At 51.1% G+C, this 23058-nt stretch overlaps 2 long non-coding RNA genes, 44 other non-coding genes and 1 pseudogene across 46 annotated transcripts; 2 read left to right on the plus strand and 45 right to left on the minus strand.

Annotated features, from left to right (window-relative positions):
• Nucleotides 1-141: 141 nt before the first annotated feature.
• On the minus strand, nt 142-260 carry LOC132802526 (5S ribosomal RNA). The gene has a single exon (XR_009637651.1). It is a non-coding gene; the product is annotated as a 5S ribosomal RNA (ribosomal RNA).
• A 183-nt stretch (nt 261-443) lies between these two features.
• Nucleotides 444-562, minus strand: LOC132802056 (5S ribosomal RNA). Its single transcript, XR_009637177.1, has one exon. It is a non-coding gene; the product is annotated as a 5S ribosomal RNA (ribosomal RNA).
• Nucleotides 563-744: 182 nt separating this feature from the next.
• On the minus strand, nt 745-863 carry LOC132802172 (5S ribosomal RNA). Its single transcript, XR_009637296.1, has one exon. It is a non-coding gene; the product is annotated as a 5S ribosomal RNA (ribosomal RNA).
• Nucleotides 864-1047: 184 nt separating this feature from the next.
• Nucleotides 1048-1166, minus strand: LOC132802155 (5S ribosomal RNA). Its single transcript, XR_009637279.1, has one exon. It is a non-coding gene; the product is annotated as a 5S ribosomal RNA (ribosomal RNA).
• A 187-nt stretch (nt 1167-1353) lies between these two features.
• On the minus strand, nt 1354-1472 carry LOC132802359 (5S ribosomal RNA). The gene has a single exon (XR_009637483.1). It is a non-coding gene; the product is annotated as a 5S ribosomal RNA (ribosomal RNA).
• Nucleotides 1473-1660: 188 nt separating this feature from the next.
• Nucleotides 1661-1779, minus strand: LOC132802423 (5S ribosomal RNA). The gene has a single exon (XR_009637547.1). It is a non-coding gene; the product is annotated as a 5S ribosomal RNA (ribosomal RNA).
• Nucleotides 1780-1966: 187 nt separating this feature from the next.
• On the minus strand, nt 1967-2085 carry LOC132802480 (5S ribosomal RNA). The gene has a single exon (XR_009637604.1). It is a non-coding gene; the product is annotated as a 5S ribosomal RNA (ribosomal RNA).
• A 188-nt stretch (nt 2086-2273) lies between these two features.
• LOC132802248 (5S ribosomal RNA) lies at nt 2274-2392 on the minus strand. Its single transcript, XR_009637371.1, has one exon. It is a non-coding gene; the product is annotated as a 5S ribosomal RNA (ribosomal RNA).
• Nucleotides 2393-2574: 182 nt separating this feature from the next.
• LOC132802457 (5S ribosomal RNA) lies at nt 2575-2693 on the minus strand. Its single transcript, XR_009637581.1, has one exon. It is a non-coding gene; the product is annotated as a 5S ribosomal RNA (ribosomal RNA).
• A 184-nt stretch (nt 2694-2877) lies between these two features.
• LOC132802536 (5S ribosomal RNA) lies at nt 2878-2996 on the minus strand. Its single transcript, XR_009637662.1, has one exon. It is a non-coding gene; the product is annotated as a 5S ribosomal RNA (ribosomal RNA).
• Nucleotides 2997-3179: 183 nt separating this feature from the next.
• Nucleotides 3180-3298, minus strand: LOC132802556 (5S ribosomal RNA). The gene has a single exon (XR_009637683.1). It is a non-coding gene; the product is annotated as a 5S ribosomal RNA (ribosomal RNA).
• Nucleotides 3299-3480: 182 nt separating this feature from the next.
• On the minus strand, nt 3481-3599 carry LOC132802394 (5S ribosomal RNA). The gene has a single exon (XR_009637518.1). It is a non-coding gene; the product is annotated as a 5S ribosomal RNA (ribosomal RNA).
• A 183-nt stretch (nt 3600-3782) lies between these two features.
• On the minus strand, nt 3783-3901 carry LOC132802269 (5S ribosomal RNA). Its single transcript, XR_009637393.1, has one exon. It is a non-coding gene; the product is annotated as a 5S ribosomal RNA (ribosomal RNA).
• A 183-nt stretch (nt 3902-4084) lies between these two features.
• On the minus strand, nt 4085-4203 carry LOC132802390 (5S ribosomal RNA). The gene has a single exon (XR_009637514.1). It is a non-coding gene; the product is annotated as a 5S ribosomal RNA (ribosomal RNA).
• A 183-nt stretch (nt 4204-4386) lies between these two features.
• LOC132802692 (5S ribosomal RNA) lies at nt 4387-4507 on the minus strand. The gene has a single exon (XR_009637819.1). It is a non-coding gene; the product is annotated as a 5S ribosomal RNA (ribosomal RNA).
• Nucleotides 4508-4688: 181 nt separating this feature from the next.
• Nucleotides 4689-4807, minus strand: LOC132802036 (5S ribosomal RNA). Its single transcript, XR_009637157.1, has one exon. It is a non-coding gene; the product is annotated as a 5S ribosomal RNA (ribosomal RNA).
• A 183-nt stretch (nt 4808-4990) lies between these two features.
• LOC132802693 (5S ribosomal RNA) lies at nt 4991-5111 on the minus strand. Its single transcript, XR_009637820.1, has one exon. It is a non-coding gene; the product is annotated as a 5S ribosomal RNA (ribosomal RNA).
• Nucleotides 5112-5292: 181 nt separating this feature from the next.
• Nucleotides 5293-5425, minus strand: LOC132802715 (5S ribosomal RNA; annotated as a pseudogene).
• A 1249-nt stretch (nt 5426-6674) lies between these two features.
• LOC132800470 (uncharacterized) lies at nt 6675-8214 on the plus strand. The gene is made up of 2 exons (XR_009635583.1): nt 6675-6851; nt 7461-8214. It is a non-coding gene; the product is annotated as an uncharacterized LOC132800470 (long non-coding RNA).
• Nucleotides 8215-13106: 4892 nt separating this feature from the next.
• LOC132800469 (uncharacterized) lies at nt 13107-14646 on the plus strand. Its single transcript, XR_009635582.1, has 2 exons — nt 13107-13283; nt 13893-14646. It is a non-coding gene; the product is annotated as an uncharacterized LOC132800469 (long non-coding RNA).
• A 408-nt stretch (nt 14647-15054) lies between these two features.
• LOC132802583 (5S ribosomal RNA) lies at nt 15055-15173 on the minus strand. The gene has a single exon (XR_009637710.1). It is a non-coding gene; the product is annotated as a 5S ribosomal RNA (ribosomal RNA).
• Nucleotides 15174-15361: 188 nt separating this feature from the next.
• LOC132802424 (5S ribosomal RNA) lies at nt 15362-15480 on the minus strand. Its single transcript, XR_009637548.1, has one exon. It is a non-coding gene; the product is annotated as a 5S ribosomal RNA (ribosomal RNA).
• A 184-nt stretch (nt 15481-15664) lies between these two features.
• LOC132802537 (5S ribosomal RNA) lies at nt 15665-15783 on the minus strand. Its single transcript, XR_009637663.1, has one exon. It is a non-coding gene; the product is annotated as a 5S ribosomal RNA (ribosomal RNA).
• Nucleotides 15784-15966: 183 nt separating this feature from the next.
• Nucleotides 15967-16085, minus strand: LOC132802432 (5S ribosomal RNA). The gene has a single exon (XR_009637556.1). It is a non-coding gene; the product is annotated as a 5S ribosomal RNA (ribosomal RNA).
• A 182-nt stretch (nt 16086-16267) lies between these two features.
• LOC132802395 (5S ribosomal RNA) lies at nt 16268-16386 on the minus strand. Its single transcript, XR_009637519.1, has one exon. It is a non-coding gene; the product is annotated as a 5S ribosomal RNA (ribosomal RNA).
• Nucleotides 16387-16569: 183 nt separating this feature from the next.
• On the minus strand, nt 16570-16688 carry LOC132802270 (5S ribosomal RNA). Its single transcript, XR_009637394.1, has one exon. It is a non-coding gene; the product is annotated as a 5S ribosomal RNA (ribosomal RNA).
• A 183-nt stretch (nt 16689-16871) lies between these two features.
• On the minus strand, nt 16872-16990 carry LOC132801951 (5S ribosomal RNA). Its single transcript, XR_009637072.1, has one exon. It is a non-coding gene; the product is annotated as a 5S ribosomal RNA (ribosomal RNA).
• Nucleotides 16991-17173: 183 nt separating this feature from the next.
• Nucleotides 17174-17294, minus strand: LOC132802658 (5S ribosomal RNA). Its single transcript, XR_009637785.1, has one exon. It is a non-coding gene; the product is annotated as a 5S ribosomal RNA (ribosomal RNA).
• Nucleotides 17295-17475: 181 nt separating this feature from the next.
• Nucleotides 17476-17594, minus strand: LOC132802037 (5S ribosomal RNA). The gene has a single exon (XR_009637158.1). It is a non-coding gene; the product is annotated as a 5S ribosomal RNA (ribosomal RNA).
• A 187-nt stretch (nt 17595-17781) lies between these two features.
• On the minus strand, nt 17782-17900 carry LOC132802360 (5S ribosomal RNA). Its single transcript, XR_009637484.1, has one exon. It is a non-coding gene; the product is annotated as a 5S ribosomal RNA (ribosomal RNA).
• A 187-nt stretch (nt 17901-18087) lies between these two features.
• Nucleotides 18088-18206, minus strand: LOC132802580 (5S ribosomal RNA). Its single transcript, XR_009637707.1, has one exon. It is a non-coding gene; the product is annotated as a 5S ribosomal RNA (ribosomal RNA).
• Nucleotides 18207-18393: 187 nt separating this feature from the next.
• Nucleotides 18394-18512, minus strand: LOC132802481 (5S ribosomal RNA). Its single transcript, XR_009637605.1, has one exon. It is a non-coding gene; the product is annotated as a 5S ribosomal RNA (ribosomal RNA).
• Nucleotides 18513-18699: 187 nt separating this feature from the next.
• Nucleotides 18700-18818, minus strand: LOC132802211 (5S ribosomal RNA). Its single transcript, XR_009637334.1, has one exon. It is a non-coding gene; the product is annotated as a 5S ribosomal RNA (ribosomal RNA).
• Nucleotides 18819-19000: 182 nt separating this feature from the next.
• LOC132802458 (5S ribosomal RNA) lies at nt 19001-19119 on the minus strand. The gene has a single exon (XR_009637582.1). It is a non-coding gene; the product is annotated as a 5S ribosomal RNA (ribosomal RNA).
• Nucleotides 19120-19301: 182 nt separating this feature from the next.
• LOC132802573 (5S ribosomal RNA) lies at nt 19302-19420 on the minus strand. The gene has a single exon (XR_009637700.1). It is a non-coding gene; the product is annotated as a 5S ribosomal RNA (ribosomal RNA).
• Nucleotides 19421-19604: 184 nt separating this feature from the next.
• On the minus strand, nt 19605-19723 carry LOC132802141 (5S ribosomal RNA). The gene has a single exon (XR_009637265.1). It is a non-coding gene; the product is annotated as a 5S ribosomal RNA (ribosomal RNA).
• Nucleotides 19724-19906: 183 nt separating this feature from the next.
• LOC132802552 (5S ribosomal RNA) lies at nt 19907-20025 on the minus strand. Its single transcript, XR_009637679.1, has one exon. It is a non-coding gene; the product is annotated as a 5S ribosomal RNA (ribosomal RNA).
• A 182-nt stretch (nt 20026-20207) lies between these two features.
• LOC132802200 (5S ribosomal RNA) lies at nt 20208-20326 on the minus strand. The gene has a single exon (XR_009637323.1). It is a non-coding gene; the product is annotated as a 5S ribosomal RNA (ribosomal RNA).
• A 183-nt stretch (nt 20327-20509) lies between these two features.
• LOC132802134 (5S ribosomal RNA) lies at nt 20510-20628 on the minus strand. Its single transcript, XR_009637257.1, has one exon. It is a non-coding gene; the product is annotated as a 5S ribosomal RNA (ribosomal RNA).
• Nucleotides 20629-20811: 183 nt separating this feature from the next.
• On the minus strand, nt 20812-20930 carry LOC132802105 (5S ribosomal RNA). The gene has a single exon (XR_009637226.1). It is a non-coding gene; the product is annotated as a 5S ribosomal RNA (ribosomal RNA).
• Nucleotides 20931-21114: 184 nt separating this feature from the next.
• LOC132802538 (5S ribosomal RNA) lies at nt 21115-21233 on the minus strand. Its single transcript, XR_009637664.1, has one exon. It is a non-coding gene; the product is annotated as a 5S ribosomal RNA (ribosomal RNA).
• A 183-nt stretch (nt 21234-21416) lies between these two features.
• Nucleotides 21417-21535, minus strand: LOC132802622 (5S ribosomal RNA). The gene has a single exon (XR_009637749.1). It is a non-coding gene; the product is annotated as a 5S ribosomal RNA (ribosomal RNA).
• Nucleotides 21536-21717: 182 nt separating this feature from the next.
• Nucleotides 21718-21836, minus strand: LOC132802396 (5S ribosomal RNA). The gene has a single exon (XR_009637520.1). It is a non-coding gene; the product is annotated as a 5S ribosomal RNA (ribosomal RNA).
• Nucleotides 21837-22020: 184 nt separating this feature from the next.
• Nucleotides 22021-22139, minus strand: LOC132802539 (5S ribosomal RNA). The gene has a single exon (XR_009637666.1). It is a non-coding gene; the product is annotated as a 5S ribosomal RNA (ribosomal RNA).
• A 183-nt stretch (nt 22140-22322) lies between these two features.
• Nucleotides 22323-22441, minus strand: LOC132802433 (5S ribosomal RNA). The gene has a single exon (XR_009637557.1). It is a non-coding gene; the product is annotated as a 5S ribosomal RNA (ribosomal RNA).
• Nucleotides 22442-22623: 182 nt separating this feature from the next.
• LOC132802397 (5S ribosomal RNA) lies at nt 22624-22742 on the minus strand. Its single transcript, XR_009637521.1, has one exon. It is a non-coding gene; the product is annotated as a 5S ribosomal RNA (ribosomal RNA).
• Nucleotides 22743-22925: 183 nt separating this feature from the next.
• Nucleotides 22926-23044, minus strand: LOC132802271 (5S ribosomal RNA). Its single transcript, XR_009637395.1, has one exon. It is a non-coding gene; the product is annotated as a 5S ribosomal RNA (ribosomal RNA).
• Nucleotides 23045-23058: the final 14 nt, after the last annotated feature.

Below are 23058 nucleotides of genomic sequence, written 5' to 3' on the forward strand. Positions count from 1 at the left end.
CAGGTCCGCATGCGTTCGGCGCGATCCGGGCAGCGGCATCGATGCACCGGCACACCGAGCGAGTTCCCTCGGTCGGGCCCGGAGAAAAGGGAAACTCCGAGGGTGAAAGGCGCGGGCAAAGAGAGGAAAAAAAAAAAAAAAAGGGTGCAACACGAGGACTTCCCAGGAGGTCACTCATCCTAGTACTACTCTCGCCCAAGCACGCTTAACTTCGAAGTTCTGATGGGATCCGGTGCATTAGTTCTGGTCTGATCGCACCCGACATGGTGATGCTAAAGAATGGATATAAGGAAAAGAAGCAGCGCAGCAGGTCCGCATGCGTTCGGCGTGATCCGGGCAGCGGCATCGATGAACCGGCCCACCGAGCTAGTTCCCTCGGTCGGGCCCGGAGAAAAGGGAAACTCCGAGGGTGAAAGGCGCAGCGAAAGAGAGGAAAAAAAAAAAGGGTGCAACACGAGGACTTCCTAGGAGGTCACCCATCCTAGTACTACACTTGCCCAAGCACGCTTAACTTCGGAGTTCTGATGGGATCCGGTGCATTAGTGCTGGTATGATCGCACCCGACATGGTGATGGTAAAGAATGGATATAAGGAAAAGAAGCAGCGCAGCAGCTCCGCATGCGTTCGGCCCGATCCGGGCAGCGGCATCGATGCACCGGCACAACGAGCGAGTTCCCTCGGTCGGGCCCGGAGAAAAGGGAAACTCCGAGGGTGAAAGGCGCAGCGAAAGAGAGGAAAAAAAAAAAGGTGCAACACGAGGACTTCCCAGGAGGTCACCGATCCTAGTACTACTCTCGCCCAAGCACGCTTAACTTCGGAGTTCTAATGGGATCCGGTGCATTAGTGCTGGTATGATCGCACCCGACATGGTGATGCTAAAGAATGGATATAAGGAAAAGAAGCGGCGCAGCAGCTCTGAATGCGTTCGGCGCGATCCGGGCAGCGGCATCGATGCACCGGCACACCGAGCGAGTTCCCTCGGTCGGGCCGGGACAAAAGGGAAACTCCGAGGGTGAAAGGCACGGGGAAAGAGAGGAAAAAAAAAAAAGGGTGCAACACGAGGACTTCCCAGGAGGTCACCCATCCTAGTACTACTCTTGCCCAAGCACGCTTAACTTCGAAGTTCTGATGGGATCCGGTGCATTAGTGCTGGTATGATCGCACTCGACATGGTGATGCTAAAGAATGGATATAAGGAAAAGAAGCAGCGCAGCAGGTCCGCATGCGTTCGGCGCGATCCGGGCAGCGGCATCGATGCACCGGGACACCGAGCGAGTTCCCTCGGTCGGGCCCGGAGAAAAGGGAAACTCCGAGGGTGAAAGGCGCGGGCAAAGAGAGGAAAAAAAAAAAAAAAGGGTGCAACACGAGGACTTCCCAGGAGGTCACCCATCCTAGTACTACACTTGCCCAAGCACGCTTAACTTCGGAGTTCTGATGGGATCCGGTGCATTAGTTCTGGTCTGATCGCACCCGACATGGTGATGCTAAAGAATGGATATAAGGAAAAGAAGCAGCGCAGCAGGTCCGCATGCGTTCGGCGCGATCCGGGCAGCGGCATCGATGCACCGGCACACCGAGCGAGTTCCCTCGGTCGGGCCCGGAGAAAAGGGAAACTCCGAGGGTGAAAGGCGCGGGCAAAGAGAGGAAAAAAAAAAAAAAAAGGGTGCAACACGAGGACTTCCCAGGAGGTCACCCATCCTAGTACTACTCTCGCCCAAGCACGCTTAACTTCAAAGTTCTGATGGGATCCGGTGCATTAGTTCTGGTCTGATCGCACCCGACATGGTGATGCTAAAGAATGGATATAAGGAAAAGAAGCAGCGCAGCAGGTCCGCATGCGTTCGGCGTGATCCGGGCAGCGGCATCGATGAACCGGCCCACCGAGCGAGTTCCCTCGGTCGGGCCGGGACAAAAGGGAAACTCCGAGGGTGAAAGGCGCGGGGAAGGAGAGGAAAAAAAAAAAAAAGGGGTGCAACACGAGGACTTCCCAGGAGGACACCCATCCTAGTACTACTCTCGCCCAAGCACACTTAACTTCGAAGTTCTGATGGGATCCGGTGCATTAGTTCTGGTCTGATCGCACCCGACATGGTGATGCTAAAGAATTGATATAAGGAAAAGAAGCAGCGCAGCAGGTCCGCATGCGTTCGGCGTGATCCGGGCAGCGGCATCGATGCACCGGCCCACCGAGCGAGTTCCCTCGGTCGGGCCGGGAGAAAAGGGAAACTCCGAGGGTGAAAGGCGCGGGCAAAGAGAGGAAAAAAAAAAAAAAAAGGGTGCAACACGAGGAATTCCCAGGAGGTCACCCATCCTAGTACTACACTTGCCCAAGCACGCTTAACTTCGGGGTTCTGATGGGATCCGGTGCATTAGTGCTGGTATGATCGCACCCGACATGGTGATGCTAAAGAATGGATATAAGGAAAAGAAGCAGCGCAGCAGCTCCGCATGCGTTCGGCGCGATCCGGGCAGCGGCATCGATGCACCGGCACACCGAGCGAGTTCCCTCGGTCGGGCCGGGAGAAAAGGGAAACTCCGAGGGTGAAAGGCGCGGCGAAAGAGAGGAAAAAAAAAAAGGTGCAACACGAGGACTTCCCAGGAGGTCACGCATCCTAGTACTACACTTGCCCAAGCACGCTTAACTTCGGAGTTCTGATGGGATCCGGTGCATTAGTGCTGGTATGATCGCACCCGACATGGTGATGGTAAAGAATGGATATAAGGAAACGAAGCAGCGCAGCAGCTCCGCATGCGTTCGGCCCGATCCGGGCAGCGGCATCGATGCACCGGCACACCGAGCGAGTTCCCTCGGTCGGGCCGGGAGAAAAGGGAAACTCCGAGGGTGAAAGGCGCGGCGAAAGAGAGGAAAAAAAAAAAGGGGTGCAACACGAGGACTTCCCAGGAGGTCACCCATCCTAGTACTACTCTCGCCCAAGCACGCTGAGCTTCGAAGTTCTGATGGGATCCGGTGCATTAGTTCTGGTCTGATCGCACCCGACATGGTGATGCTAAAGAATGGATATAAGGAAAAGAAGCAGCGCAGCAGCTCCGCATGCGTTCGGCGCGATCCGGGCAGCGGCATCGATGCACCGGCACACCGAGCGAGTTCCGTCGGTGGGGCCGGGAGAAAAGGGAAACTCCGAGGGTGAAAGGCGCAGCGAAATAGAGGAAAAGAAAAAAGGGAGCAACACGAGGACTTCCCAGGAGGTCACCCATCCTAGTACTACTCTCGCCCAAGCACGCTTAACTTCGAAGTTCTGATGGGATCCGGTGCATTAGTTCTGGTCTGATCGCAACCGACATGGTGATGCTAAAGAATGGATATAAGGAAAAGAAGCAGCGCAGCAGCTCCGCATGCGTTCGGTGCGATCCGGGCAGCGGCATCGATGCACCGGCACACCGAGCGAGTTCCCTCGGTCGGGCCCGGAGAAAAGGGAAACTCCGAGGGTGAAAGGCGCAGCGAAAGAGAGGAAAAAAAAAAGGGTGCAACACGAGGACTTCCCAGGAGGTCACCGATCCTAGTACTACTCTCGCCCAAGCACGCTTAACTTCGAAGTTCTGATGGGATCCGGTGCATTAGTGCTGGTGTGATCGCACCCGACATGGTGAAGCTAAAGAATGGATATAAGGAGAAGAAGCAGCGCAGCAGGTCCGCATGCGTTCGGCGCGATCCGGGCAGCGGCATCGATGCACCGGCACACCGAGCGAGTTCCCTCGGTCGGGCCGGGAGAAAAGGGAAACTCCGAGGGTGAAAGGCGCGGCGAAAGAGAGGAGAAAAAAAAAGGGTGCAACACGAGGACTTCCCAGGAGGTCACCCATCCTAGTACTACTCTCGCCCAAGCACGCTTTACTTCGAAGTTCTGATGGGATCCGGTGCATTAGTGCTAGTATGATCGCACCAGACATGGTGATGCTAAAGAATGGAGATAAGGAAAAGAAGCAGCGCAGTAGGTCCGCATGCGTTCGGCGTGATCCGGGCAGCGGCATCGATGCACCGGCCCACCGACCGAGTTCCCTCGGTCGGGCCGGGAGAAAAGGGAAACTCCGAGGGTGAAAGGCGCGGCGAAAGAGAGGAAAAAAAAAAAGGGTGCAACACGAGGACTTCCCAGGAGGTCACCCATCCTAGTACTACTCTCCCCCAAGCACGCTTAACTTCGAAGTTCTGATGGGATCCGGTGCATTAGTGCTAGTATGATCGCACCCGACATGGTGATGCTAAAGAATGGATATAAGGAAAAGAAGCAGCGCAGCAGCTCCGCATGCGTTCGGCGTGATCCGGGCAGCGGCATCGATGCACCGGCCCACCGACCGAGTTCCCTCGGTCGGGCCGGGAGAAAAGGGAAACTCCGAGGGTGAAAGGCGCGGCGAAAGAGAGGAAAAAAAAAAAGGGTGCAACACGAGGACTTCCCAGGAGGTCACCCATCCTAGTACTACACTTTTGCCCAAGCACGCTTAACTTCCGAGTTCTGACGGGATCCGGTGCATTAGTTCTGGTCTGATCGCACCCGACATGGTGATGCTAAAGAATTGATATAAGGAAAAGAAGCAGCGCAGCAGCTCTGAATGCATTCGGCGCGATCCAGGCAGCGGCATTGATGCACCGGCACACCGAGCGAGTTCCCTCGGTCGGGCCGGGAGAAAAGGGAAACTCCGAGGGTGAAAGGCGCCGCGAAAGAGAGGAAAAAAAAAGGGTGCAACACGAGGACTTCCCAGGAGGTCACCCATCCTAGTACTACTCTTGCCCAAGCACGCTTAACTTCGAAGTTCTGATGGGATCCGGTGCATTAGTGCTGGTATGATCGCACCCGACATGGTGATGCTAAAGAATGGATATAAGGAAAAGAAGCAGCGCAGCAGCTCCGCATGCGTTCGGCGTGATCCGGGCAGCGGCATCGATGCACCGGCCCACCGACCGAGTTCCCTCGGTCGGGCCGGGAGAAAAGGGAAACTCCGAGGGTGAAAGGCGCGGCGAAAGAGAGGAAAAAAAAAAAGGGTGCAACACGAGGACTTCCCAGGAGGTCACCCATCCTAGTACTACACTTTTGCCCAAGCACGCTTAACTTCCGAGTTCTGACGGGATCCGGTGCATTAGTTCTGGTCTGATCGCACCCGACATGGTGATGCTAAAGAATTGATATAAGGAAAAGAAGCAGCGCAGCAGCTCTGAATGCATTCGGCGCGATCCAGGCAGCGGCATTGATGCACCGGCACACCGAGCGAGTTCCCTCGGTCGGGCCGGGAGAAAAGGGAAACTCCGAGGGTGAAAGGCGCCGCGAAAGAGAGGAAAAAAAAAGGGTGCAACACGAGGACTTCCCAGGAGGTCACCCATCCTAGTACTACACTTGCCCAAGCACGCTTAACTTCGGAGTTCTGATGGGATCCGGTGTAACACCCCGTCCCAAATCGCACCGGAATCCGTGCACGTTGATCGAGGTTGACCGTTGACCGTTGACCGAAGAGGGTCAAAAGTTGACTTTTAGACTCGGTGGGAATTTCAAGATGACTAGGGCACCGTGGCGAAGTGCACGATGCCACGAGTTCGTAGACTGGTAGCACGTCGAAAACGGAGCTACGGTTTGAAAGTTATGGACGAAACAAGTTGCGGTCCAAACTGTCCAAGGGGTGCCGGAGTTGACTTTTTTTTTATGGGGAATTGAGCTTTGACTCATGCATGGTTGTGAAGTGCTCGTCGATACGAGTTCACAGACTAGCGGCACGCTCAAAACGGACATCCGGTTAAAAAGTTATGGACGTTTGAAGTTTACCGGATACCGTATTATTTTAATATTTTTTTTGGGTCGGTGAACAGTGAAACGCCACGTGTCAGTTTCTGATTGGTCCACGTGGCATGAACAGTGTCACGCAGGGTTTTAATTTTGAAAAACTCTCGGGGAAGAGAGAGAAAGAGAGAGAAGAGAGAGAAAGAGAGAGAGGAGAGAGAAAGAGAGAGAGAGGACCCGCCGGCCGCCGGCCATTTTCACGTTTTTCCGGCCTAGTTACTGTACACGCGCCGGCCAGCCAGATTGCCCACCTCATTTCCGGCAAAACCTCCAAATTTCACGGCGAACGGCCGCCGGACGCGCCCGGATCGGACGTCCGAAGTTTGGCGGCGATTTTTCCCCTCCACCGCCGGCCACCGCGAATCGGCACTATTCCGGCCGATGTACAGTACACGCGCCATACACCCAGCATCCTCTCCTCAAGTCCGGCCTACCCACCAAAAATCACGGCCATCGGACCACCGACGCGCCGGGATCGGAGCGTTTTCCGGCGAGGGGTCGAAAATCTTCAAACGGTGATTTCTCCGCCGTCCGACCTCCGTTTTGCTCACCGTCGGTCCCGTTGGATTGCTCTCCTCACGATCTACAAATCTGCAAAATTTCACAGCAAACGGCCACCGTCGGAAATTACTGTTCCGGCGACGGTTGCCGGTGACGTGGCGGCCGCCGGAAATCACTGTTCCGGCGAGTACCCCGAAAATTCCGGCCAGCTCCAGTCCGCAGTGTTCGACCTCCTGAACCCAAATCCGACTTCCGTTTCCACCAATTCGCGACGGTTTGGGAGAATTGCGGAGCCGAAACCCGAAAAGCTTCCCGATAAAATTCCGACCCCGTCGGGTACGATCATCGGAAATTAAGACCGGATCTGTGATTAGCATCACTCGAGCTTCGATTCGGTATATAATTCGTAAATTTTAGTTATCGTTTGGTGTTCGCTCCCCGGGTACCCATTTAGGGATTACCCGAATAAAATATTAATATTTGTGGTTTTGGTACTGTGGATGTTTTAGGTGCACGTGCAAGTAGCGGAGTCAATCCTACGGAGGATCTTGATTGAGATACGTGCACAAGGTGAGTGACCCACCTTCAAATTAATTTTGGGAATTTAATTGGTGAATATATAATGTGTGATTTAAATATTTGGAATTTAATTTCTATGTGCCAAATATTTATTTGAATTATTGTGGAATTATTTGTGAATTTATCGGATTTAAGAAAATGTGTATTTCACCAATTTATGCCATGTGGAATTATTTTATGGTTTTGAGGATTTTGAAATTGGTGTGGTTTTAATGGTAAATTGGGCACGATTTGATTTTCAAATATTTCAAGGAAAATATTTGGTTATGTTGGTGATTTCAATTTTTATGAAATATGCCCATAAAATATTATGGGATTTGATTATGATATTTCGAGAAATTATTTATGCTTGGAAAAATATGGATATTTGAATTGATGGATTTGGGAGTTGGTGGATTTGAAAATCATGGAATTTATGGTATGGATTATAAGGAAATTGTGGAGAATTTCCCGGTTCAAGCGGATGGATTATGCCCGCTATGCTTATGAAAAATGTGAAATTTGTTTTATGATTTAAATTTATGGATTTTATGATTTTTAGATGCACCGTGCACGTACTGGTGTTCTGATTATGTGATATGGTATATGTGATATGGTTAGTGTGCACACGGTTGTGATTAGCGCGCAGGTGGGTGTGATTAGCGCGCAGGTGATGTGATTAGCGCGCAGGTGGGTGTGAGTAGCGCGCGGTTGATATTATGAGGGTGTCCTGTGGATGCCATCGGAGAGGGCGGCCACCCCCCTTTGGCCGGGACACCAGGTTAGCAGCGGCGCTGTGGGACGCCACGCGACCGTATGCCGGTTTCTTTCTATAACCTCCTGTCTGGCGGTACCTTGGGACGCTGGGTACTGTTGGCGCCACTGGTATATAGTGGGTGCATCAACTGATTTTCAGAACTGTGTTTTAAAAATAAAATGTTTGGAAACCGTATTGGAATTAAAAATATAATTATTACTGTTCTGGTATTTATTTGATGTCTTGGTTTTCGGGGAATATGAATAAAGGGTTTTGTGACAATGTTTTAAAAGGGGAACTTTTCCAACTGAGAGAATTGTAAGGGTTTGAGAGAAATTATTATTTCCAAATAATTATTATTTATTATTACCGTGGTATTATATTGTATAGTAGTAGGGTCGCTCACTGAGATGATTAGCATCTCACACTCTTAAATTCCGTTCCTCTAGGTACCAGGTTGTCGGCGTTCACTCGGAGCGGACTTGATCTTCCTCGCTGTTTTAGTTCGGCAGTACCCTGTTATTCTTTTATTGCAGTTGTAATATTTCTTTCACTCTTGTTGTATTTATTTTGCACTGGATTACTGTATTTATTTTTTTTAAGTACTGCAATTTGTGGAACCAATTTGTAGTTTGTGGGAGGAATAAGGAGATATTTTTGAAGTGTGTTTTCAGTGCAGGTAAATTTGTGGTAAGTAAATCCCTTAGGGGAGGTGCTGCCGGATTTTCCGTTGGAAGGTTCGGTGGTATTTCCCTGGGATCAGGGCTGTCTAGGGTTCCGGAGGAGGAATTCTGGACGGGTCCTGACAGTTGGTATCAGAGCATAGGTTCTTGTAATCCTAAGGGACTGTGCATTGTTGTGTGTCCCATCCATGTCTAGTCTCTCGTTTTACCCGCGTGGAAGCGTTCTTTCTGTTTGTCTCGAAGTAAATTCGTTGCCCGAGTTTGAATAACTCTAATCTTCGAGGGTGTCAATTAGGATCATCTAGCCTAACGGGGAATTCCTATGGCCTAGTCGATGGTCGAGGATGCCTTTTCTTTTTGAAGGTCAAGCTTATCATCGTGAATGGTATCCGTTTCGTTCATGGAGAAGAAGGATAATTGCCTAAGGATGTGTGTCGATCGATTTCAAGGCGTCAAAATATTTTCCCGATCGATTATCATAATTTAAATGCTTTTCAAAGTGGTATTTGAAATTAAAGGTGTTTTATTCAAGTATTTTTGGTTTGTGTTCATACATGTATCTGTATGCTATATTGTTTGATATTATACTGCACCATATGGAGGCGGCGAACCAATGTGGTCCATGTAGAGCTAGCCCCATGATCATGTTGCCTACGAGCCCGGGGAATTGGACGGCCAATATAGGCAACCACCCTGGTTTGTATTGGTAGCAGAGTGTCGGCGACAGTTGGAATCATGGATTACGTAACATGTAGAAGGTGTTGTACGTACCTCCATTACAAGCGTGCATATTTTATTTTATGCTATGGATTTTAAGATATGAATTTCAATGTGGAGTTTTAACAATTGCCTATGCAAGTTAGGTATATTTGAAAAATATATTTTATTATTTGTTTTATGTTATGGTTTTTCCAAGAGCGACTTAAGGGTTAAGTATCGCCAGTCGAGAATCCAAAGCAGGGTATCGTTGAGTTCAAAAAGGAGATCTTAAAGGAAGTACGCGATTCAAAGTATGCGATACACCCCAAGGGTACCAAGACGTATGGAATGCTCACTGGATGACATGGTGGTTTGGCACGATAAAGGAAGTTGCAAGATCCGAATAAAGGTACTTAGGTCACCGATAAGTAAAAGTAGGGAGATGTAAACATGGATTTCGTGCTTAAACTATCATTCACAAAGAGAAGGTACGACAGCGTTTAGAGAATCAAGCAAGATCCGGATAGCGATTAAAGTTCTACTTGGTGGTTGATGAGGTTAATGAGATGAGGATGATTCCTTAGGCATGGTTGGATGTTTAAGCATGGTTATTTTTCATTCTAGAAGCTAAGATCTTGATATCTTATTTCCTTGGAGATTTAAGGTTCGTATTGGTGGTGCTTTATCGATTCAAGGTGGTTGATATTGTTGGTGATAATTTACAATGATCAGGAGTATGATTTTTGGGACGTAGTTAGAATTTGAGAAGTGTGGAATACTTTATTGGGTTAAGGATCTAGTGATTTGTTCATAGTCTTGGTGGTGATGCTAGAATTAGGATTTAAATTTCTTATTGCTTGAGGTGTGGATTCATGGAATTTATTTGAAATAAGGGAAACTTAGGGTTTTCAAGAATGATATTTGGATGTTGAGAATTTTATTCATGACCTTGATGAATTTAGTTAAAAGAAAGATTGATGTTTGTCGAGGTTAAGACTATTGGTTAATCAATGAGGAGCAAGGGTTTTATAATTGTAAGTACTAGGAGGGTAATCGAAGATAAGTGAATTAATCTCAACCTTAACTTGGTGATACCAGTATTTGAGGAAATTAGACTTAAGTTCTAATCTAACCTTTTAAAGTGCTGATCGAGTCACGAGAGTTGGTTGTTGGTTTAAGGATGCATACTTTAGAAGCACCTTATGGTTAGCGTTCGACTATGACCAAGACTTGTAGATCGTGTTCTCGTGGACCAATTTGACTATCCTTAATTAGTGGGCATGAGAAGGAAAGTTGCACAAGAGGGAAGTTAAAGTCACTATTAGGCGAATGTAGTGGCAGATGCTTTGAGTAGGAAGGCTACTGGATCCCTTGCTCACATCCAAGTCATCCAACTACCTCTCATGGTGGAGTTGAAGAAGATGGGGGTGTTAATGCATATGCACCCTTCAGGAGTTCTTATGGCTAGCTTCCAGGTACGACCGGTGTTGGTGGATCGTATAGTAGAGACCCAAATGGAAGATCCTAAGTTGAGGACAATTAAGGGCAAGGTACAAGAAGGTCTTGATCCGGAATTTTCCATAAGGAGGGATGGAGCCCTCGTGTATAAAGGACGACTTTGCGTTCCGGATATCCCAGGACTCAAGAAGGAGATTTTGGAGGAGGCGCATAGCTCGATGTATGCGATGCATCCGGGAAGTACCAAGATGTACCGGACGCTTGTTAAGTATTATTGGTGGATTGGTATAAAGAGAGAAGTTTAGAAGACCTGCTAAGGTCTTGCATTATGCAGTTTCGTGGTAGCTGGGATGAACAACTGCCATTGATAGAGTTTTGTCCTCCTGCCTACCGTGAAGCAAGAAGGAGAGAGTTCGAGGAACTGCGACAGAGGAACATGACAGTGATCGAGTACGAGAGGAGATTCCGAGAACTATCAGAATTCTGCATGCACCTGATTCCCGACGATCACACGAAGAAGGTGAGGTTCATAGACGGATTGAAAGAGAGCATCGGCTACACCCTTTCCGGATCAGTACATCCCACCTATCAGTCCGCCAGGGATGCAGCGCTCGAGCTAGAGAGACAGGAGGAGATACACAGACCCTCAAGGCGCAGATCTTTCGAAGGTTCGTATAGCGGAGTACCTCGACAGGGGGCAGCTAAGAAAGGCCATAGCTCAGGCTCAGACAGTGATGGGTTAAGCCCACGAGGCAGATTCCAGAGGAGAGATAGTTATCGTATGCCCCAGCCAGCTCGCCATTCGATCAGTGTGGATACAAGCTCGTATCAGCAGTCACGCATTAGTTCTCCGCGGATTTGTCCACTTTGTAGGGGGAATCATTCTGGGCAGTGTCAGATGGATGGTTTATGCTTTCGGTGTGGGCAGCCAGGCCACATAAGGAGGGATTGCCCTTATGGTAGCAGCAGTGTGCTAGAAGCAGGTCGACGGACACAGCATACGGGGATATTTCCAGGACAGAGTTCCCAGGGGAGTCAGCCAGTAGAAGTTTCTTCGGGATCAGTCCAGCCGTCTGCAGGATCGAGTCGAGGTAGAGGAAGGAGACCCCAACAGACAAGTCAAGGTCGGGTGTTTGCTATGACGCAGCAGGGAGCCAGGACTACGCCCGACGATTTCACAGATCAAGTGATGGAAGCAGACCTGATCCTGTTGGATCTATCCGGACTTGAAGTAGTGTTGGGCATGGATTAGTTGGCAAGGAACTACTTAGTCGAGGAAGCGACATGGGAGCCCGAAGCGCAGGTGCGTGATCAGAACCCTTGTTTGTTCCAGTGACGCGTGGAAATTTCGAGGACGAAATTTTTGTAAGGGGGGAAGGCTGTAACACCCCGTCCCAAATCGCACCGGAATCCGTGCACGTTGATCGAGGTTGACCGTTGACCGTTGACCGAAGAGGGTCAAAAGTTGACTTTTAGACTCGGTGGGAATTTCAAGATGACTAGGGCACCGTGGCGAAGTGCACGATGCCACGAGTTCGTAGACTGGTAGCACGTCGAAAACGGAGCTACGGTTTGAAAGTTATGGACGAAACAAGTTGCGGTCCAAACTGTCCAAGGGGTGCCGGAGTTGACTTTTTTTTTATGGGGAATTGAGCTTTGACTCATGCATGGTTGTGAAGTGCTCGTCGATACGAGTTCACAGACTAGCGGCACGCTCAAAACGGACATCCGGTTAAAAAGTTATGGACGTTTGAAGTTTACCGGATACCGTATTATTTTAATATTTTTTTTGGGTCGGTGAACAGTGAAACGCCACGTGTCAGTTTCTGATTGGTCCACGTGGCATGAACAGTGTCACGCAGGGTTTTAATTTTGAAAAACTCTCGGGGAAGAGAGAGAAAGAGAGAGAAGAGAGAGAAAGAGAGAGAGGAGAGAGAAAGAGAGAGAGAGGACCCGCCGGCCGCCGGCCATTTTCACGTTTTTCCGGCCTAGTTACTGTACACGCGCCGGCCAGCCAGATTGCCCACCTCATTTCCGGCAAAACCTCCAAATTTCACGGCGAACGGCCGCCGGACGCGCCCGGATCGGACGTCCGAAGTTTGGCGGCGATTTTTCCCCTCCACCGCCGGCCACCGCGAATCGGCACTATTCCGGCCGATGTACAGTACACGCGCCATACACCCAGCATCCTCTCCTCAAGTCCGGCCTACCCACCAAAAATCACGGCCATCGGACCACCGACGCGCCGGGATCGGAGCGTTTTCCGGCGAGGGGTCGAAAATCTTCAAACGGTGATTTCTCCGCCGTCCGACCTCCGTTTTGCTCACCGTCGGTCCCGTTGGATTGCTCTCCTCACGATCTACAAATCTGCAAAATTTCACAGCAAACGGCCACCGTCGGAAATTACTGTTCCGGCGACGGTTGCCGGTGACGTGGCGGCCGCCGGAAATCACTGTTCCGGCGAGTACCCCGAAAATTCCGGCCAGCTCCAGTCCGCAGTGTTCGACCTCCTGAACCCAAATCCGACTTCCGTTTCCACCAATTCGCGACGGTTTGGGAGAATTGCGGAGCCGAAACCCGAAAAGCTTCCCGATAAAATTCCGACCCCGTCGGGTACGATCATCGGAAATTAAGACCGGATCTGTGATTAGCATCACTCGAGCTTCGATTCGGTATATAATTCGTAAATTTTAGTTATCGTTTGGTGTTCGCTCCCCGGGTACCCATTTAGGGATTACCCGAATAAAATATTAATATTTGTGGTTTTGGTACTGTGGATGTTTTAGGTGCACGTGCAAGTAGCGGAGTCAATCCTACGGAGGATCTTGATTGAGATACGTGCACAAGGTGAGTGACCCACCTTCAAATTAATTTTGGGAATTTAATTGGTGAATATATAATGTGTGATTTAAATATTTGGAATTTAATTTCTATGTGCCAAATATTTATTTGAATTATTGTGGAATTATTTGTGAATTTATCGGATTTAAGAAAATGTGTATTTCACCAATTTATGCCATGTGGAATTATTTTATGGTTTTGAGGATTTTGAAATTGGTGTGGTTTTAATGGTAAATTGGGCACGATTTGATTTTCAAATATTTCAAGGAAAATATTTGGTTATGTTGGTGATTTCAATTTTTATGAAATATGCCCATAAAATATTATGGGATTTGATTATGATATTTCGAGAAATTATTTATGCTTGGAAAAATATGGATATTTGAATTGATGGATTTGGGAGTTGGTGGATTTGAAAATCATGGAATTTATGGTATGGATTATAAGGAAATTGTGGAGAATTTCCCGGTTCAAGCGGATGGATTATGCCCGCTATGCTTATGAAAAATGTGAAATTTGTTTTATGATTTAAATTTATGGATTTTATGATTTTTAGATGCACCGTGCACGTACTGGTGTTCTGATTATGTGATATGGTATATGTGATATGGTTAGTGTGCACACGGTTGTGATTAGCGCGCAGGTGGGTGTGATTAGCGCGCAGGTGATGTGATTAGCGCGCAGGTGGGTGTGAGTAGCGCGCGGTTGATATTATGAGGGTGTCCTGTGGATGCCATCGGAGAGGGCGGCCACCCCCCTTTGGCCGGGACACCAGGTTAGCAGCGGCGCTGTGGGACGCCACGCGACCGTATGCCGGTTTCTTTCTATAACCTCCTGTCTGGCGGTACCTTGGGACGCTGGGTACTGTTGGCGCCACTGGTATATAGTGGGTGCATCAACTGATTTTCAGAACTGTGTTTTAAAAATAAAATGTTTGGAAACCGTATTGGAATTAAAAATATAATTATTACTGTTCTGGTATTTATTTGATGTCTTGGTTTTCGGGGAATATGAATAAAGGGTTTTGTGACAATGTTTTAAAAGGGGAACTTTTCCAACTGAGAGAATTGTAAGGGTTTGAGAGAAATTATTATTTCCAAATAATTATTATTTATTATTACCGTGGTATTATATTGTATAGTAGTAGGGTCGCTCACTGAGATGATTAGCATCTCACACTCTTAAATTCCGTTCCTCTAGGTACCAGGTTGTCGGCGTTCACTCGGAGCGGACTTGATCTTCCTCGCTGTTTTAGTTCGGCAGTACCCTGTTATTCTTTTATTGCAGTTGTAATATTTCTTTCACTCTTGTTGTATTTATTTTGCACTGGATTACTGTATTTATTTTTTTTAAGTACTGCAATTTGTGGAACCAATTTGTAGTTTGTGGGAGGAATAAGGAGATATTTTTGAAGTGTGTTTTCAGTGCAGGTAAATTTGTGGTAAGTAAATCCCTTAGGGGAGGTGCTGCCGGATTTTCCGTTGGAAGGTTCGGTGGTATTTCCCTGGGATCAGGGCTGTCTAGGGTTCCGGAGGAGGAATTCTGGACGGGTCTTGACATCCGGTGCATTAGTTCTGGTCTGATCGCACCCGACATGGTGATGCTAAAGAATGGATATAAGGAAAAGAAGCAGCGCAGCAGGTCCGCATGCGTTCGGCGCGATCCGGGCAGCGGCATCGATGCACCGGGACACCGAGCGAGTTCCCTCGGTCGGGCCCGGAGAAAAGGGAAACTCCGAGGGTGAAAGGCGCGGGCAAAGAGAGGAAAAAAAAAAAAAAGGGTGCAATACGAGGACTTCCCAGGAGGTCACTCATCCTAGTACTACACTTGCCCAAGCACGCTTAACTTCGGAGTTCTGATGGGATCCGGTGCATTAGTTCTGGTCTGATCGCACCCGACATGGTGATGCTAAAGAATGGATATAAGGAAAAGAAGCAGCGCAGCAGGTCCGCATGCGTTCGGCGCGATCCGGGCAGCGGCATCGATGCACCGGCACACCGAGCGAGTTCCCTCGGTCGGGCCCGGAGAAAAGGGAAACTCCGAGGGTGAAAGGCGCGGGCAAAGAGAGGAAAAAAAAAAAAAAAAGGGTGCAACACGAGGACTTCCCAGGAGGTCACCCATCCTAGTACTACTCTCGCCCAAGCACGCTTAACTTCAAAGTTCTGATGGGATCCGGTGCATTAGTTCTGGTCTGATCGCACCCGACATGGTGATGCTAAAGAATGGATATAAGGAAAAGAAGCAGCGCAGCAGGTCCGCATGCGTTCGGCGTGATCCGGGCAGCGGCATCGATGCACCGGCAGACCGAGTGAGTTCCCTCGGTCGGACCGGGAGAAAAGGGAAACTCCGAGGGTGAAAGGCGCGGCGAAAGAGAGGAAAAAAAAAAAGGGGTGCAACACGAGGACTTCCCAGGAGGTCACCCATCCTAGTACTACTCTCGCCCAAGCACGCTGAGCTTCGAAGTTCTGATGGGATCCGGTGCATTAGTTCTGGTCTGATCGCACCCGACATGGTGATGCTAAAGAATGGATATAAGGAAAAGAAGCAGCGCAGCAGCTACGCATGCGTTCGGCGCGATCCGGGCAGCGGCATCGATGCACCGGCACACCGAGCGAGTTCCGTCGGTGGGGCCGGGAGAAAAGGGAAACTCCGAGGGTGAAAGGCGCAGCGAAATAGAGGAAAAGAAAAAAGGGTGCAACACGAGGACTTCCCAGGAGGTCACCCATCCTAGTACTACTCTCGCCCAAGCACGCTTAACTTCGAAGTTCTGATGGGATCCGGTGCATTAGTTCTGGTCTGATCGCAACCGACATGGTGATGCTAAAGAATGGATATAAGGAAAAGAAGCAGCGCAGCAGCTCCGCATGCGTTCGGTGCGATCCGGGCAGCGGCATCGATGCACCGGCACACCGAGCGAGTTCCCTCGGTCGGGCCCGGAGAAAAGGGAAACTCCGAGGGTGAAAGGCGCAGCGAAAGAGAGGAAAAAAAAAAGGGTGCAACACGAGGACTTCCCAGGAGGTCACCGATCCTAGTACTACTCTCGCCCAAGCACGCTTAACTTCGAAGTTCTGATGGGATCCGGTGCATTAGTGCTGGTGTGATCGCACCCGACATGGTGAAGCTAAAGAATGGATATAAGGAGAAGAAGCAGCGCAGCAGGTCCGCATGCGTTCGGCGCGATCCGGGCAGCGGCATCGATGCACCGGCACACCGAGCGAGTTCCCTCGGTCGGGCCGGGAGAAAAGGGAAACTCCGAGGGTGAAAGGCGCGGCGAAAGAGAGGAGAAAAAAAAAGGGTGCAACACGAGGACTTCCCAGGAGGTCACCCATCCTAGTACTACTCTCGCCCAAGCACGCTTTACTTCGAAGTTCTGATGGGATCCGGTGCATTAGTGCTAGTATGATCGCACCAGACATGGTGATGCTAAAGAATGGAGATAAGGAAAAGAAGCAGCGCAGTAGGTCCGCATGCGTTCGGCGTGATCCGGGCAGCGGCATCGATGCACCGGCCCACCGACCGAGTTCCCTCGGTCGGGCCGGGAGAAAAGGGAAACTCCGAGGGTGAAAGGCGCGGCGAAAGAGAGGAAAAAAAAAAAGGGTGCAACACGAGGACTTCCCAGGAGGTCACCCATCCTAGTACTACTCTCGCCCAAGCACGCTTAACTTCGAAGTTCTGATGGGATCCGGTGCATTAGTGCTAGTATGATCGCACCCGATATGGTGATGCTAAAGAATGGATATAAGGAAAAGAAGCAGCGCAGCAGCTCCGCATGCGTTCGGCGTGATCCGGGCAGCGGCATCGATGCACCGGCCCACCGACCGAGTTCCCTCGGTCGGGCCGGGAGAAAAGGGAAACTCCGAGGGTGAAAGGCGCGGCGAAAGAGAGGAAAAAAAAAAAGGGTGCAACACGAGGACTTCCCAGGAGGTCACCCATCCTAGTACTACACTTTTGCCCAAGCACGCTTAACTTCGGAGTTCTGACGGGATCCGGTGCATTAGTTCTGGTCTGATCGCACCCGACATGGTGATGCTAAAGAATTGATATAAGGAAAAGAAGCAGCGCAGCAGCTCTGAATGCATTCGGCGCGATCCAGGCAGCGGCATTGATGCACCGGCACACCGAGCGAGTTCCCTCGGTCGGGCCGGGAGAAAAGGGAAACTCCGAGGGTGAAAGGCGCCGCGAAAGAGAGGAAAAAAAAAGGGTGCAACACGAGGACTTCCCAGGAGGTCACCCATCCTAGTACTACTCTTGCCCAAGCACGCTTAACTTCGAAGTTCTGATGGGATCCGGTGCATTAGTGCTGGTATGATCGCACCCGACATGGTGATGCTAAAGAATGGATATAAGGAAAAGAAGCAGCGCAGCAGGTCCGCATGCGTTCGGCGCGATCCGGGCAGCGGCATCGATGCACCGGGACACCGAGCGAGTTCCCTCGGTCGGGCCCGGAGAAAAGGGAAACTCCGAGGGTGAAAGGCGCGGGCAAAGAGAGGAAAAAAAAAAAAAAAGGGTGCAACACGAGGACTTCCCAGGAGGTCACCCATCCTAGTACTACACTTGCCCAAGCACGCTTAACTTCGGAGTTCTGATGGGATCCGGTGCATTAGTTCTGGTCTGATCGCACCCGACATGGTGATGCTAAAGAATGGATATAAGGAAAAGAAGCAGCGCAGCAGGTCCGCATGCGTTCGGCGCGATCCGGGCAGCGGCATCGATGCACCGGGACACCGAGCGAGTTCCCTCGGTCGGGCCCGGAGAAAAGGGAAACTCCGAGGGTGAAAGGCGCGGGCAAAGAGAGGAAAAAAAAAAAAAAAGGGTGCAATATGAGGACTTCCCAGGAGGTCACCCATCCTAGTACTACACTTGCCCAAGCACGCTTAACTTCGGAGTTCTGATGGGATCCGGTGCATTAGTTCTGGTCTGATCGCACCCGACATGGTGATGCTAAAGAATGGATATAAGGAAAAGAAGCAGCGCAGCAGGTCCGCATGCGTTCGGCGTGATCCGGGCAGCGGCATCGATGAACCGGCCCACCGAGCGAGTTCCCTCGGTCGGGCCGGGACAAAAGGGAAACTCCGAGGGTGAAAGGCGCGGGGAAGGAGAGGAAAAAAAAAAAAAAGGGGTGCAACACGAGGACTTCCCAGGAGGACACCCATCCTAGTACTACTCTCGCCCAAGCACACTTAACTTCGAAGTTCTGATGGGATCCGGTGCATTAGTTCTGGTCTGATCGCACCCGACATGGTGATGCTAAAGAATGGATATAAGGAAAAGAAGCAGCGCAGCAGGTCCGCATGCGTTCGGCGTGATCCGGGCAGCGGCATCGATGCACCGGCCCACCGAGCGAGTTCCCTCGGTCGGGCCGGGAGAAAAGGGAAACTCCGAGGGTGAAAGGCGCGGGCAAAGAGAGGAAAAAAAAAAAAAAAGGGTGCAACACGAGGACTTCCCAGGAGGTCACCCATCCTAGTACTACACTTGCCCAAGCACGCTTAACTTCGGGGTTCTGATGGGATCCGGTGCATTAGTGCTGGTATGATCGCACCCGACATGGTGATGCTAAAGAATGGATATAAGGAAAAGAAGCAGCGCAGCAGCTCCGCATGCGTTCGGCGCGATCCGGGCAGCGGCATCGATGCACCGGCACACCGAGCGAGTTCCCTCGGTCGGGCCGGGAGAAAAGGGAAACTCCGAGGGTGAAAGGCACGGCGAAAGAGAGGAAAAAAAAAAAGGTGCAACACGAGGACTTCCCAGGAGGTCACGCATCCTAGTACTACACTTGCCCAAGCACGCTTAACTTCGGAGTTCTGATGGGATCCGGTGCATTAGTGCTGGTATGATCGCACCCGACATGGTGATGGTAAAGAATGGATATAAGGAAAAGAAGCAGCGCAGCAGCTCCGCATGCGTTCGGCCCGATCCGGGCAGCGGCATCGATGCACCGGCACACCGAGCGAGTTCCCTCGGTCGGGCCCGGAGAAAAGGGAAACTCCGAGGGTGAAAGGCGCAGCGAAAGAGAGGAAAAAAAAAAGGGTGCAACACGAGGACTTCCCAGGAGGTCACCGATCGTAGTACTACTCTCGCCCAAGCACGCTTAACTTCGATGTTCTGATGGGATCCGGTGCATTAGTGCTGGTATGATCGCACCCGACATGGTGATGCTAAAGAATGGATATAAGGAAAAGAAGCAGCGCAGCAGGTCCGCATGCGTTCGGCGTGATCCGGGCAGCGGCATCGATGCACCGGCAGACCGAGCGAGTTCCCTCGGTCGGGCCGGGACAAAAGGGAAACTCCGAGGGTGAAAGGCGCGGGGAAAGAGAGGAAAAAAAAAAAAGGGTGCAACACGAGGACTTCCTAGGAGGTCACCCATCCTAGTACTACTCTTGCCCAAGCACGCTTAACTTCGAAGTTCTGATGGGATCCGGTGCATTAGTGCTGGTATGATCGCACCCGACATGGTGATGCTAAAGAATGGATATAAGGAAAAGAAGCAGCGCAGCAGGTCCGCATGCGTTCGGCGCGATCCGGGCAGCGGCATCGATGCACCGGCACACCGAGCGAGTTCCCTCGGTCGGGCCCGGAGAAAAGGGAAACTCCGAGGGTGAAAGGCGCAGCGAAAGAGAGGAAAAAAAAAAAGGGTGCAACACGAGGACTTCCCAGGAGGTCACCCATCCTAGTACTACTCTCGCCCAAGCACGCTTAACTTCGAAGTTCTGATGGGATCCGGTGCATTAGTTCTGTTCTGATCGCACCCGACATGGTGATGCTAAAGAATGGATAAAAGGAAAAGAAGCAGCGCAGCAGCTCCGCATGCGTTCGGCACGATCCGTGCAGCGGCATCGATGCACCGGCACACCGAGCGAGTTCCCTCGGTCGGGCCCGGAGAAAAGGGAAACTCCGAGGGTGAAAGGCGCAGCGAAAGAGAGGAAAAAAAAAAGGGTGCAACACGAGGACTTCCCAGGAGGTCACCGATCCTAGTACTACTCTCGCCCAAGCACGCTTAACTTCGAAGTTCTGATGGGATCCGGTGCATTAGTGCTGGTATGATCGCACCCGACATGGTGATGCTAAAGAATGGATATAAGGAAAAGAAGCAGCGCAGCAGGTCCGCATGCGTTCGGCGCGATCCGGGCAGCGGCATCGATGCACCGGCACACCGAGCGAGTTCCCTCGGTCGGGCCGGGAGAAAAGGGAAACTCCGAGGGTGAAAGGCGCGGCGAAAGAGAGGAGAAAAAAAAAGGGTGCAACACGAGGACTTCCCAGGAGGTCACCCATCCTAGTACTACTCTCGCCCAAGCACGCTTAACTTTGAAGTTCTGATGGGATCCGGTGCATTAGTGCTAGTATGATCGCACCCGACATGGTGATGCTAAAGAATGGATATAAGGAAAAGAAGCAGCGCAGTAGGTCCGCATGCGTTCGGCGTGATCCGGGCAGCGGCATCGATGCACCGGCCCACCGACCGAGTTCCCTCGGTCGGGCCGGGAGAAAAGGGAAACTCCGAGGGTGAAAGGCGCGGCGAAAGAGAGGAAAAAAAAAAAGGGTGCAACACGAGGACTTCCTAGGAGGTCACCCATCCTAGTACTACTCTCGCCCAAGCACGCTTAACTTCGAAGTTCTGATGGGATCCGGTGCATTAGTGCTAGTATGATCGCACCCGACATGGTGATGCTAAAGAATGGATATAAGGAAAAGAAGCAGCGCAGCAGCTCCGCATGCGTTCGGCGTGATCCGGGCAGCGGCATCGATGCACCGGCAGACCGAGTGAGTTCCCTCGGTCGGGCCGGGAGAAAAGGGAAACTCCGAGGGTGAAAGGCGCGGCGAAAGAGAGGAAAAAAAAAAAGGGGTGCAACACGAGGACTTCCCAGGAGGTCACCCATCCTAGTACTACTCTCGCCCAAGCACGCTGAGCTTCGAAGTTCTGATGGGATCCGGTGCATTAGTTCTGGTCTGATCGCACCCGACATGGTGATGCTAAAGAATGGATATAAGGAAAAGAAGCAGCGCAGCAGCTCCGCATGCGTTCGGCGCGATCCGGGCAGCGGCAACGATGCACCGGCACACCGAGCGAGTTCCGTCGGTGGGGCCGGGAGAAAAGGGAAACTCCGAGGGTGAAAGGCGCAGCGAAATAGAGGAAAAGAAAAAAGGGAGCAACACGAGGACTTCCCAGGAGGTCACCCATCCTAGTACTACTCTCGCCCAAGCACGCTTAACTTCGAAGTTCTGATGGGACCCGGTGCATTAGTTCTGGTCTGATCGCAACCGACATGGTGATGCTAAAGAATGGATATAAGGAAAAGAAGCAGCGCAGCAGCTCCGCATGCGTTCGGTGCGATCCGGGCAGCGGCATCGATGCACCGGCACACCGAGCGAGTTCCCTCGGTCGGGCCCGGAGAAAAGGGAAACTCCGAGGGTGAAAGGCGCAGCGAAAGAGAGGAAAAAAAAAAGGGTGCAACACGAGGACTTCCCAGGAGGTCACCGATCCTAGTACTACTCTCGCCCAAGCACGCTTAACTTCGAAGTTCTGATGGGATCCGGTGCATTAGTGCTGGTGTGATCGCACCCGACATGGTGAAGCTAAAGAATGGATATAAGGAGAAGAAGCAGCGCAGCAGGTCCGCATGCGTTCGGCGCGATCCGGGCAGCGGCATCGATGCACCGGCACACCGAGCGAGTTCCGTCGGTGGGGCCGGGAGAAAAGGGAAACTCCGAGGGTGAAAGGCGCAGCGAAATAGAGGAAAAGAAAAAAGGGGTGCAACACGAGGACTTCCCAGGAGGTCACCCATCCTAGTACTACTCTCGCCCAAGCACGCTGAGCTTCGAAGTTCTGATGGGATCCGGTGCATTAGTTCTGGTCTGATCGCACCCGACATGGTGATGCTAAAGAATGGATATAAGGAAAAGAAGCAGCGCAGCAGCTACGCATGCGTTCGGCGCGATCCGGGCAGCGGCATCGATGCACCGGCACACCGAGCGAGTTCCGTCGGTGGGGCCGGGAGAAAAGGGAAACTCCGAGGGTGAAAGGCGCAGCGAAATAGAGGAAAAGAAAAAAGGGTGCAACACGAGGACTTCCCAGGAGGTCACCCATCCTAGTACTACTCTCGCCCAAGCACGCTTAACTTCGAAGTTCTGATGGGATCCGGTGCATTAGTTCTGGTCTGATCGCAACCGACATGGTGATGCTAAAGAATGGATATAAGGAAAAGAAGCAGCGCAGCAGCTCCGCATGCGTTCGGTGCGATCCGGGCAGCGGCATCGATGCACCGGCACACCGAGCGAGTTCCCTCGGTCGGGCCCGGAGAAAAGGGAAACTCCGAGGGTGAAAGGCGCAGCGAAAGAGAGGAAAAAAAAAAGGGTGCAACACGAGGACTTCCCAGGAGGTCACCGATCCTAGTACTACTCTCGCCCAAGCACGCTTAACTTCGAAGTTCTGATGGGATCCGGTGCATTAGTGCTGGTGTGATCGCACCCGACATGGTGAAGCTAAAGAATGGATATAAGGAGAAGAAGCAGCGCAGCAGGTCCGCATGCGTTCGGCGCGATCCGGGCAGCGGCATCGATGCACCGGCACACCGAGCGAGTTCCCTCGGTCGGGCCGGGAGAAAAGGGAAACTCCGAGGGTGAAAGGCGCGGCGAAAGAGAGGAGAAAAAAAAAGGGTGCAACACGAGGACTTCCCAGGAGGTCACCCATCCTAGTACTACTCTCGCCCAAGCACGCTTTACTTCGAAGTTCTGATGGGATCCGGTGCATTAGTGCTAGTATGATCGCACCAGACATGGTGATGCT

The sequence above is a fragment of the Ziziphus jujuba genome, chromosome 2 (genome assembly GCF_031755915.1).
Source record: "Ziziphus jujuba cultivar Dongzao chromosome 2, ASM3175591v1".
Lineage (NCBI taxonomy): Eukaryota > Viridiplantae > Streptophyta > Magnoliopsida > Rosales > Rhamnaceae > Ziziphus > Ziziphus jujuba.